The sequence below is a fragment of the Hippopotamus amphibius genome, chromosome 9 (genome assembly GCF_030028045.1).
Source record: "Hippopotamus amphibius kiboko isolate mHipAmp2 chromosome 9, mHipAmp2.hap2, whole genome shotgun sequence".
In the NCBI taxonomy this organism is placed as follows: Eukaryota; Metazoa; Chordata; class Mammalia; order Artiodactyla; family Hippopotamidae; genus Hippopotamus; species Hippopotamus amphibius.
This window is the reverse complement of record NC_080194.1, coordinates 35777221-35789436: the sequence shown is the minus strand read 5'-3', so window position 1 is coordinate 35789436 and position 12216 is coordinate 35777221.

Sequence of the window (12216 nt, the reverse complement as noted above, 5' to 3'; positions counted from 1 at the left end):
TGACGCCAAGATCTGGGCAACAGACAGGGAGGCCCCACAGAGGATGGCGTCTGGGGAAGGGGGAATGGGGAGCTGAGAGATGCTTGGTAGATATCTCAGAAGGGCTTGATGTTGTCTGCATTGGCCGAGGAAGGTGGACAGAGAAAAGAGGAAGCAACGATGGCACCTGGGGGGTCGATGTGCCACTCACAGAAACAGGATATATAGAACAAATGCCCAGAGTCACAGGAAGTCCCAAGCTGCATACCTCAGTGTGAGGTTTTGCAGAACATCCGGAGGGATGCATCCAGAGAGCAAGTAGATGGAGGGATCTAGAGTTTAGGAGGGTGAGCCCATGATGCAGGCCTGGATGTTCTCTATGTAAAGGCTGCAGGAGTTGAAGCTCTGTGAGGGGATAAGATCACTTGGTACACTTTAGGTTGAGTGATAAGACAAGAGGCTGAGGATACAGACATGGAAATCCTAGATCCCCCATCAGTTCCTCAAAGGCACAATGTGTGTGTCCCGCCGGCACAGAACCTGCCACTGGCCCCTAGCCCAGGGCTGGCCACAGAAGGGACATCGGTGAATGTGTCTGGCTGTGGTTCTTCCAGATGAGGCCTTTGTCCTCAATGCACCTGGCTCTGCCAGGGTTGTCATAGTAACCACAGATGTAGGGCTACGTGGTTTCTGTGTTGCCATGGAAACCAGTACTTGGGTGTCCCTGAGTGGCATGACCACTGAGGACTTGGGGATTCAGTCTGTCCTGAAGGGTTTGGGAATGAGCCTGTGACTAGCAGAGAGGGTTTTCATGTCCTAATGAATCAGTGATGGTGGTTGTTAGTGTGACTGTTGCCACGGTGATGGAGGAAGACACCCAGGTGGCTTGTGCTAGCTTCATTACTGAGCTAGTGAGACAAGGCATTGCAACAGGATCCAGTCTTTGTGTGCAGCCTGAACAGGACCAGCACCCAAACTCATCCCATCCTCCGGCCGCCATGGGGCCCAGGACCCCTTTGCTTTCTTTTCGGGTTTGCACCCTTTTGCCAAGACAGGGATTTTGTTCCCAGGAGGCACTCCCCGGCCCATGGGATCTCAGCATTCAAAGCAACACAGGAAACCTGGGCCCCTGAAGCAGGGCCACCGAAGAGATGGGTAAGCACTCAACGCCCCTACCTTTAGCCCATGGAGCCCACCCTGTGTTTACTGCACGCCCCCCCCCCCCCATAACTTCCTCCTTTTGCAGTCCCAAGGCTTTCCCTTCCCTCACCACTTGGGGTCCCACCGCTCATCCCTCCCAAAGCCTCAGGCTCTAGACAGGTGAACAGGGGCCTTTGCTCCTTCACCTGCCCAGGATCTTGGGGGAAATCCTCCACCCCGGGAGTGAGGCCTCTGCCCCTGGCAGCTCCACGCTCCTGCCCTCTGCCTCTGCTGGTGGGCCCCACCCGCAGCCTCCACCCGCAGCCTCCACCCCGCCCCCACGCTCCATTCCCCTGGCTTCCGTCATTGCTGCCCTCACTCTGAGCTGCCTGCCTGCTGCCCCGGGCCCCACAGAGCCAGCACCTGCGGAAGTCCCTCCACATGATCCCCCTTAACTCCCACCGGAAGCGGCGGGGACTGAGGCCCCGGAGGGGGCCTTGCGTGAGCACGGTCTGGCCAGGCAGGGGGCAGGAATGACGAGGTGAGGCACAAGGCCGTGGAGTCACCCCTGCTTTTTGTCCTCAGGAGAACAACCAGGAGGAAGTACTGGAAGGAAGGAAGGGAGATCGCCCGGTGAGCGGGCAGGGGAGGAGGGAGCGCTGCCTGGGGAAGGGCCACTCCCAGGAACCCGTGCGGGGAGGGCGAGGGCGGGCGAGGGCGGCTCGGCGGCCACGGACCCTGTACGTGCTGGGCTGTGTGCGTGGGAAGTGGGATCCGGGGGAGGGTGTGACCCCTAAGTGAGGTCTGCCCTCACCGTGGCTGTTGTGGCCTTGGTTTGTTCCTCCTGGACCCTCCTGTGGTCCTTCTGCCCAACGCCAGCCAGGTGGTGCCGCTGAGAGGGCCCAGAGTTCTGGACTCCGCTCCCCAGCCTGTCCTGGGTCTCTCAGCCAGGCATTCCCAGAACCACCTAAGGGAATTCAAACCCCAGACCCACGTTCTCCCTGCCCTTGGCTGGCATCCCCAAGGCCTGTCTTCTACAGTCAGGAGATGGCTCTTTTCTAGGACTCCTGACCAGAGCCTCATTTGTGCTTTACTGATGGCAGGGTCCCTAGGATATATTTCTTGGCCCAGAGGATGGGCAGGAACAGCTGCCCTGTGAAGGAGGGGGCTCGCCTCATGGAGGAGGCAAGATGTCGGATCCCCTTCCCAGGTGCAGTGTGGCTGCTGAGGGTCCACCTCCTCTTCCCAGGACCAGGCCAGAGACATCGGGGGGCATTCAGGGGCTCTGGTTTGTGCCCTCGTGGATGCTGGTCCTGGATTTCTGATGAAGTCTCTGAGGAAGTGTCCTAAAAGGGGGGCTCTGTGGAGAACCGTGGGTCTCAGGTATGGCCCCATGTTCTTTTCTACAGCCTCAAACCAGGTTGTCTTTTTAGCCTAAAGAAAATCTCATGAAGAGAAAGATGGGTGGCGGGGGTGGGGAGATGGTACATCCCTTGAGCCTACTTCAGAGGCCCTTGGGAAGAAGGAGGAGGAGGAGGGGTGTAGGGATTGAACCCCAGGGGGCGGACTCCGCTGTATGTTTGTAATGAGGCTTGAAGACGTCAGCTCATTTGTCTTCTGCAGCTGGTGCATTTTAAGTTGCTGAGTCTCCTTCCAGCACCCACCACCCAAATGCTGTCAAGGCTGAAAGACTCTCTAAGATTCATCTCTAAGATCAATCAAAGATCCTGCCTTTGATTAGCAGGCAAAACCGAGGCCTCAGGGCAGGGTCACACTGCAAGTTCATGGCAGAGTCAGGACCAGAACCCAGGCCCCCTGCTTATGGCTCTTTCTCTGCACTACAGACCTGGGAGCCAGCCTCGCTGTGTGGGAGTCAAGGGGGCCTCCTGGGAGTGCTTGGTTCTTTGGTTATAATCTTGCCTTCTGTGAATTGATGCCCTGAGCATACTGTGGGCTGTAAATCCACATCTGATGCCGGGCTGGCAGGGACGCCTGGCCATACCAGGTTTCTGGGATGACTCTTTCCAGGGTTTGGTGACTCTCTACTTTACCCAGCTCCCCCCTCCTCCCCGCCACCACCACTCTGGCTCTTCCATGTTGAAAGGCTCTGCCAATATCCCTTTAAAACTGTGTAATTCAAGATGGTACCAACAGGTGTGACATTCTGTTCGCAGTGGCCAGTCCTATATGGGCTCACAGGGCTGTGAGTAGATGGACAAGGGAGTTGAGGAGCCAGGCAGCCTCAGGGTTAATAAGGCTGAGTTTTAGGGACATATCTCTGCAAGTTGGAAATAGTCATAATTGATGGCAAAGTTAGATGGTCCAGCCATGGAAGGACATAGCCAGAGTAAAAGAATCTTGTCACAGTGTTTTTATTGTAGGTTCTACCAATCATACTGGGAGCTTCCATGTCCACGAGGACAGTTCCTCCATACCCTGGCCTCTGAGTTTTTTGTTGTCTTCAATGCATTGAATGTCACCATTACTTCAGTCACCCATTACTGGGATCTTGTCATCATTTGAATCTGTTCCACCTCTGAAGTCTTAATCTCTCTGTACCTCCTATCCATTCTGTCTCCCTCCATTCCACTATGTCTGTTTATAGAGACTTTCAGCCTCCTGCCTCCTAGTTTTTCTCCTTGCCCTGAATCAACCCTTGATCCTGTCCAGTCTAGACCCTATGACCTGTTACTTCAACTGTTCACCAGTCACTACCTGGCCCCCTAGTCTCCCACGCCACCCCTAGAACATGGTAATTGCTTACCTTCTTTAGTCCTGACTTACAGGGATGGGGAGGAGGGTGGGGGATGGGAATCCCTTCGTGAGTTGACACTAGTCCAAATTAATGGTCCATAACCTCAGCTGAGCCCCCAGCAGTCCTGTTGCCTAGACCCACTCCATCTCCAACTCAGCTGTTTCTAAGCTCTCACATAATCCCTCTACTTTTCTACACCACAGTTTTCCCTCTCATTCCCAGCAGTCAACCTAGGCTCTTTTTTTATGAAGAAAAACTTGCCAAAAGGAAATTTCTTTAACCTCTGCCCTGGGCTCCTCTGCCCTGGGTGCTTGCATCCATGCCCATCTATGCCTCTGACCCCCATCATACTGAGAGGTTTACCTCTTCCAATTAACCTCTCTGCCAGAGATCTGGGGACCCTCATCTTCACCCTCCACCCAAGGTCCCCCCCTCTGTTGTTCTTGCCTTCTGTCCTCTGCATCTTCATTGGCCTTATTCTCCTGGCTCCTTCCTTGTAAGCTAGTTAAGAAATAAAACAAAAATACTTTACAACCTCCTCTCTCCTGCCCTTCTCAGCCAAGCCTATTAAAATCAAAATCACTGTTTCTTATCTCTACTTTCTTACCTCCTGCTGAGTCCTTAATCCACTACAACCTGGCTTCTGCCCCTACTTCACCACCCGAGCTTCTCATCCTGTGTCTCCAGTGAGTCTTACTGTACATCCAGCTGAAGCCTTTCAGTTCCTAGTTAACCTCTCAGCAGTATTTGATGGAACTGAGTGCACTCTGCCTTTCGAAGCACTCTTCCCTTGCATTCCATGACCCCACACTCTCCTTTTCTGCCTGCCATCCTGATCATTATTTCTCAGTTTTCTTCATGAGAGTTTCTTCTTCTGTTCACCTTGCAAATGCTTTGTGGCCCAGGATTCTGTGCGGGTCTCTTTTCTCCCTTACATGTGTTTCTGGTGGTCTCATGGATTACCATGGCCTCAACTTCCATCTCTAACTGATGACTGGAGCTGCTCCCCAGACCTTTCTCCTTAAGTTTACTTTTTCTTTTTAGTTCTTTCAGTTTTTGCCTCATATGTATCAAAGTTCTGTTCATAGGTATATAAACATTTAAGATTGTTATGTCCTCTCAAGAGCTTAACTCCTTCATCAATAAGAAATGTCCTTCTTTATCTATGGTAATATTTCTTGTTCTGAAGTCCAGTTGGTCTGATGTTAATATATTCACTCCAGCTTTCTGTTGCTTAGCATTTGCATGGTATATCTTTTTCCATCCTTTTACTTTTAACCTCTATAACTTTATATTTAAAGTGGATTTCTTTTAGAAATCATATCATTGTGTCATTTTTATCCAATCTGACAAATTTGGCTTTTTAATTGGAATGTTTAGACCATTTACATTTAATGTTATCATCAATATGGTTGAGTTTAAATCTGCCATCTTGCTATTAGTGTTCTATTTGTCTCACTTGTTCTTTGTTCCTTTTTTCTTCTCTACCTACTTTCTTTGAGATTAGGTATCTTTCATGATTCAATTTTATCTCTATTTCTTAGCTTATTAGTTGTAAGTCTTTTTTGTTTTTGTCCATTTTTCTTAGTGGCTGCTCTAGAGTTTACAATGTACATCTTAAACTTACCATAGTCTACCTTAAAATATTAAACTACTTCATGAACATCATAAGAAGCTTACAACAGTATACTTCAATTCCCCCTTCTTGCCTTTTGAGCTGTTGTCATGTATTTTGCTTTTACTTATGATATAAACCCAACTATACATTGTTATTATTTTTGCTTTAAACAGTCAATTATCTTAAAAAACACCTTCATTGGAATTTAATTTATATACCATACAATTCACCTATTTATAGTGTACAATTCAATGTGTTTTAAGTTGTGCAACCAAGACTACAATCAATCTTAGAACATTTTCATTCACCCCACCTCCCACCCCTCCAAAAAAAACTCATGCACATTAGTAGGCATTCCTCTTTCCTTTACCCATCCCCACACGACTGCTAATTTACTTTCTGTCTCTACAGATTTGCCTATTGTGGACATTTCATACAAATGGAATCACATAATACATGGCCTTTTGTACTGGCTTCTTTCAAGCATTTCACCATGTGTTCAAGGTTCATCCATGTTGTGGCATGTCTCAATACTTCATTTCTTTTCATTGTCAAATGATACTATTATATGGATATACCACATTTGTTTATCCACTCATCAGTTGATGGACATTCACATTGTTTCCACTTTTTAGCTATTATAAGTGATGCTGTTGTGAACATTTGTGGACATGTTTCATTTCTCTTGGGTATATGCCTAGTGGTAGAACTTCTGGGAGACTGTATGTTCAACCTTTTGAGGAACTGCCAGACGGTTTTCTGAAGTGGCTGTACCATTTCATGTTCCCACCAGCAATGTATGAGTTCTAGTTTCTCCACATTCCTGCCAATACGTGTTTTAGCCGTGGTTTTGACTATAGCCATCCTATAGGCATCCTAGGATGACTATAGTGAGTGTAAAGTGGTATCTCATTGTGATTTTGCCTTATATTTCCCTAATGAGTGATAATGTGCCTATAGGCTATTTGCATATCTTCCTTGGAAAAATATGTATTCAAATCCTTTGTTCATTTTTTTTTTTTGGGGTGGGGTACACCAAGTTCAATCATCTGTTTTTATACACGTATCCCCACTTTGTTCATTTTTAAATGGACTATTTGTCTTTTTATTACTGAGTTGTAAGCATTCTTTATGTATTCTAGATACAAATCCTTTATCAGATAATTATTTACATATATTTTATCTCATTCTTTGGGTTGCTTTTCACTTTCTTAATGGTGTCCTTTACAACATAAAAATTTTGAATTTTGATGAAGTCTAATTTACCTATTGTTTTCTTTTGTTGCTTGTGCTTTTGGTGTCATATCTATGAAATCATTGCTTAATCCAAGGTCACAAAGATTTATGCCTATGTTTTCCTCTAATAGTTTTATAGTTTTTGCTCTTACATTTAGGTCTTTCACTAATTTTGAGTTAATTTTTGTGTAGAGTGTGAAGTAAGGGGGTCCCGGGTTATTCTCATTTTGAATATTTAGTTGTCCAGCACCATTTGCTGAAAAAAACTAAATTTTCTCCCATTTGATGGTCTTGGAATCCTTGTCAAAAATCAGTTGACTGTAAAGGTGAGTTTATTTTTGAACTGTCAATTCTACTGTGTTGATTTATGTCTGTCCTTATACCAGTACCACACCGTCTTGATTAATGTAGCTTTGTAGTAAGTTTTGAAATTAGGAAGTGTGAGCTCTCCAAATTTGTCCTTTTTCAAGATTGTTTTGGCTATTCTGGGCCCCTTAAATTGCTATATGAATTTTAGGACTGGCTTGTCAATTTCTGCAAAGAAATCAGCTGGTATTCTGAAGAGGATTATGTTGAATCTGTAGATCAGTTTGAGGAAGCTTGTCATCTTAACATTTAATCTTCTGATCCATAAACACATATCTTTTAATTTATTTATGTCTTTAATTTCTTTGAAAGAAGCTTGCAGTTTTCAGTGAACCATCTATACTTTTAAAAAAATTCATTCTGAAGTATTTTTTGATGCTTTTGTAAATTAAATTATTTCTTAAGTTCATTTTTTGGATTGTTCACTGCAAGTGTATCGAAATATGACTGATTTTGTATGTTGGTCTTGTATCCTGCATGCTTGCTGAACTTGTTTATTAGTTCTAATAGTTTTTAGTGGATCCCGTAGGTTTTCTTTATACAAAATCATGTCATCTATGAATAGAGATCATTTTTTTCTTCCTTTCTAATCTGGATGCCTTTTATTTCGTTTTCTTGCCTATTCATCTTGGCTAGAACCTCCAGTACAATGTTGAATAGATTTGCTTTGACTGTAGTGGGTATGCATTCAGCCTTCCACTTTTAAGGATGATGTTAGTTTTTGGTTTTTCATAGATGCTCCTTATCAGATTGAGTAAATCCCCTTCTATTCTATGTTGAATGATTTTATCATGAAGGGGTGTCAAGCTTTTTTCAAATGCTTTTTCTGCATTTATTGAGATGATTGTGTGGTTTTGTCCCTTATTCTATTGATATTGTGTATTATATTCATTGATTTTTGGATGATAAGCCAACTTTGCACCCCTGGGATAAATCCTACTTGGTCAAGATGTATAATCCTTTTTATCTGTTGCTAAATTCAGTTTGTTTGTTTTTTTAATGAGGAAAAAATATTTTATGTGTACCTACATATTTACCGTTTCCAGTGTTCTTCATATGTGTATTCAAATTGTCATCTAGTATCATTTTCCTTTTCCCTGAAGGACTTAATTTGAACATTTCTTATGGGGCTGATCTGCTGGGATGACTTGCCTTAGGTTTTATTAGTATGAAACAGTCTTTACTTTTCTTCCATTTTTAAAAGATACTTTGTCCCAAAACAGAATTAAAATTGACAGGTTGTTTTTCCCTTCATTACTGTAAGGGTGTTACTGTCTTCATTGTTTCTGATAAGAAGTGTGCTGCCATTTTTTCCTTTGTTCCTGCTTGCAGCATCTGCCCCTCCCCCCCCCCCCCCCCTTTCTGGCCGCTTTTAGGATTTTCTCTTTATCCTTGGCTTTCAACAATTTGATTATGAAGTATCTTGATGTAGCTTTTTATATATGCTGCTTGAGGTCTTTTGAGGTTGTTAAATTTGTGAGTTTATAGTTTTCATCAAATTTGAAAAAAAATTGGCATTATTTCTTCTACTGTTTTACGCAGCCTCCCCTTTCTTTTTCTCCCCTTATAATTACATGTATGTTAGACTGCTCAATATTGTTCCACAGCTCACTGATACTTTGGGGTTTCTTTTTTAAGTATTTTTTTTCTCTCTGAATTTTATTTTGGAATATTTCTACGTCGTTAAATTCACTGGTCTGTTCTTCTGCAGTGTCTAATTCTGTGCTGGGCCACATTGAAGTCTGAATGATTTTCCTAAAGCATAGATTTGATCATTTCATCTCCCACTTAATATTTTTCAGTGGCGTCTCTGAGCTTTAGCGTAAAGCCCAATTCTTAGTGGAGACAAAAGGCTCTTTACTATTTAGTTCCAATTATGTTCTCCTGCATCCTCTCATCTCCTGCCTTTCCCCACCATCCGCACCAGTCCCCCAAACTTGCATGCTCTCTTCTGTTTTGGGGCTGTGCCTGTGGTTCTTTCCATATCTTTGCCTGGTAAACTTCTTATCATCCCTCAGGACTTGGTATCACCTCCTCCAGGCAGCATACTCGGATGTCCTCAGTCACACACAGTGCTAAACTCTATCATAAGTCTTAATCAACTTTACTGTAATTGTGGGTTCTATCTGAATCAGCTACTGGGCTGTGACCTCTCTGAGGATAAAGCCCCATCTTGCTTGGCTCTGTACTCGTGGTGGAGGGCCAGAGTAGGTGCTCAGTATGAGAGCACTGAATGAATGAAAGCTGGGTATGGAGGCATGGCTGGCAGAAACAAGGAGAGCCAAGGCCAGCTGCCCTTCAATGGCCTGGATATCTGATGCAGCAGAGCCTTCCTCCCAGAGCTGGGCAACACTGGCCTGAGGGTTCATGCTCTACTGCACAGGGGCTAGACTTACAGGAGCCTTCATGTGGCTGCATTTATACCTGCTTCTGGGGGAGCCCTGCTGTATCATCATCCTGGCCTGCATGGGCCTGAGCCCCAGGGCGGGTCTTGGTATGGCTGGGTTTTAGGCTTCTCGGCAGAGCTGTCTCCTGCATGAAAGTCAGAAACTGTGCCACAAGCAGTCAGATGTGTCACAGGAAATTCTTATTGAAAAGAGATTTTAGAACAGGATGTGATGAAGGGCTCTGATGATTGGGACATGCCACCATGCAAAATGTAACTCTGCTAGGAAAGGGCCCATTTGCTCATCCATTTACAAATGGTTTATATATTTTACTGTCATTCAGTTACAAGCTCCATGAAGGCAGGGGCCATGTCCATCTTTTTCATTGCTAGGTCCTCAGCCTACAGTGCATGTACACAGTAAGCACTCCGTAAATGTTGAATGGACAATAATAGCCAAAATGCCCTGAGGACTTACAGTGTACCACACAGTTCGAAGCCGTTTACACGTATTAACTCACATAATAGTCACAACCACCCCATGAGGGAGGTGTATTGTCATTCTCAGTATGAGCTGAAGAAATTGGGATACACAGTGGTTAAGTAAATTGGTCAAGGTCGCATTGTCACGTAAGTGGCGAGGTGAGCTTTCAGACTTGTACACTTAACCTCTATTGAATTCATGCGTATCATGAATATTTTGATATATAGTGTCTACAAAAGGGGCCCATAAAAAATAAAGGTATATTTCTTAAAACAATCATCAGAACATCAGGGTTTCCATCATTTGAACTATCCATACTCAGTATCAATTGATGTCTCTCTACATAATATATATAATGTTAAACACAATATTCAATTAAATGTAGCAATTCTAGAAGTATTAAGTAATGCTCACATACGTATCACCACTATTAACATCGTGGTCGTACAGCATTTGTGTTAAGTGTTTTACCTAAATTGTTTTATTTAACGTTCATAATTCTGTGAAATAGGTGTTAGAATCCCTGTGAATTCCTGTGCTATACCTAAGGCTCAGAGAGGTTAAGCCCAAGGTCACAGAGCTTATCACAAAGCTGGATTTGAGCCTGTGTCTATTTGACTCCATTTCTGTACTCCCTCTCCTGTAGCCTGGCTGAAGCAGGGGCTGCCTTGGGCTTTCCAAGCTCTCGTTCTCTCAGGAAGCTCCCAAATCCTAGGGCCACTTCACAGCCCTGTCCAAGGGGGACGGTCAGTGCCCCAGCCCCTGTCCAGCGGGGAGAGATGAAGCTTTGACAGTTCAGACACTGTGGTGTGTAGTCCTGGTACTTTGGAACTTGAGGGGTGCCATATTGGAGCCCATCCTAGACCTACTAAATCAGAATCTCTGGGAGTAGGCCCAAGAATCTAAATTTTCAAATAGTTCCCCAGGTGACTCTGAAGTCCAGACAGATTTGGGAACCACAGGCTCAGGTTCAGGAAAGAGGAAATGAATACTCCTCAGGAAAAGAAGTGGGGGCTTTCGCCCAGGCCAACTTCACAACACCTTTTAGAAGCATGGTGGCATCATGTGCTATGCATATATATTATAAAATGATATTAAAATTTTTAAAAGAACATATGTTCATTGTGGTAAACTTGGGATATGTAAAACAACATAAACAAGAAACATAAGATAACCTATAATCCTAACACCCAGAGGAAACTCCTGTTAACATTTTGATTTATTTCTATTTTTAACTCGTTATTATAGTATATATTTGTACACATAAAAATGCACAAATATTAAGTACACAGATTATAATGAATTTTTACAGCTGAACACAGTTAGGTGAACAAAATTCAGACTAAGAAACAAACCATTGCCAGCACCCTAGAAACTCCCTTTGAACTCCTTTCTGGTAACTTTCCCCTCCAAAGCAGTTAAACCGACTTCGAATGTTACAGATTAATTTTGCCTGTGTTTGCCATTTACATAAATGGAATAATTTCTTTCCTCCTCTTTGAGTCTAGCTTGTTTTGCCAATATTATATTTGTGAGATTCCCCTGTGTGAGGCGTGTACAGTGGTTCATATATTGTTGCCGTATAGCATTTGTGTGACTGTAGCATAGTTTATATGTCCATTTTACTGTTGATGGCATTTGGGGAGTTTAAAGTGTTTGGCAATTGTGACTAGTGCTTTCATGAGCATTCTTGTACCTGTCTCTTGCTGCACGTGTATGTGCATATCTGTGAGGCATGTACCTAGGAGTGGAATTGCTGAGGTTTATGTTCAGTTCTAGCACATTTACCGACTTTTCACTCAATTCAATTATAGTGTTTCTTGCCATATAGCAGACTGTTGTTTTGAACCTAGTAAAATCTGTATGGCTTCTGGATGCAGGAACATGCTTAGAAAAGCTCCCCTACTCCCTGCACATGATCAGAACAATATTTTCTATCATTTTTTCCTTGTTGAAATGCTTTCTTGTTTATAATAAATCTTAATCCATCTGTTATTTGTGTCTGATATGAAGTAGGGATGTAACTTTTTTTCCTCCAAATGGATAGCAAGTTGATCCCTAAGCCATTTAGTGAATAATGCAATGTTTCTTCAGTGTTTTGAAAGGCCATCTTCATCATAAACCAGTTACCTCTGCAGATATGGGTCTCTTTCCACATTGCATTGGTTTGGTCATTCTCAAGCCAGTGCCCCTGTTTTGGTTATTTCAGAGTCACAATACAGTTTAAGAGCTGATGTGGCAAGTGCCTCTCT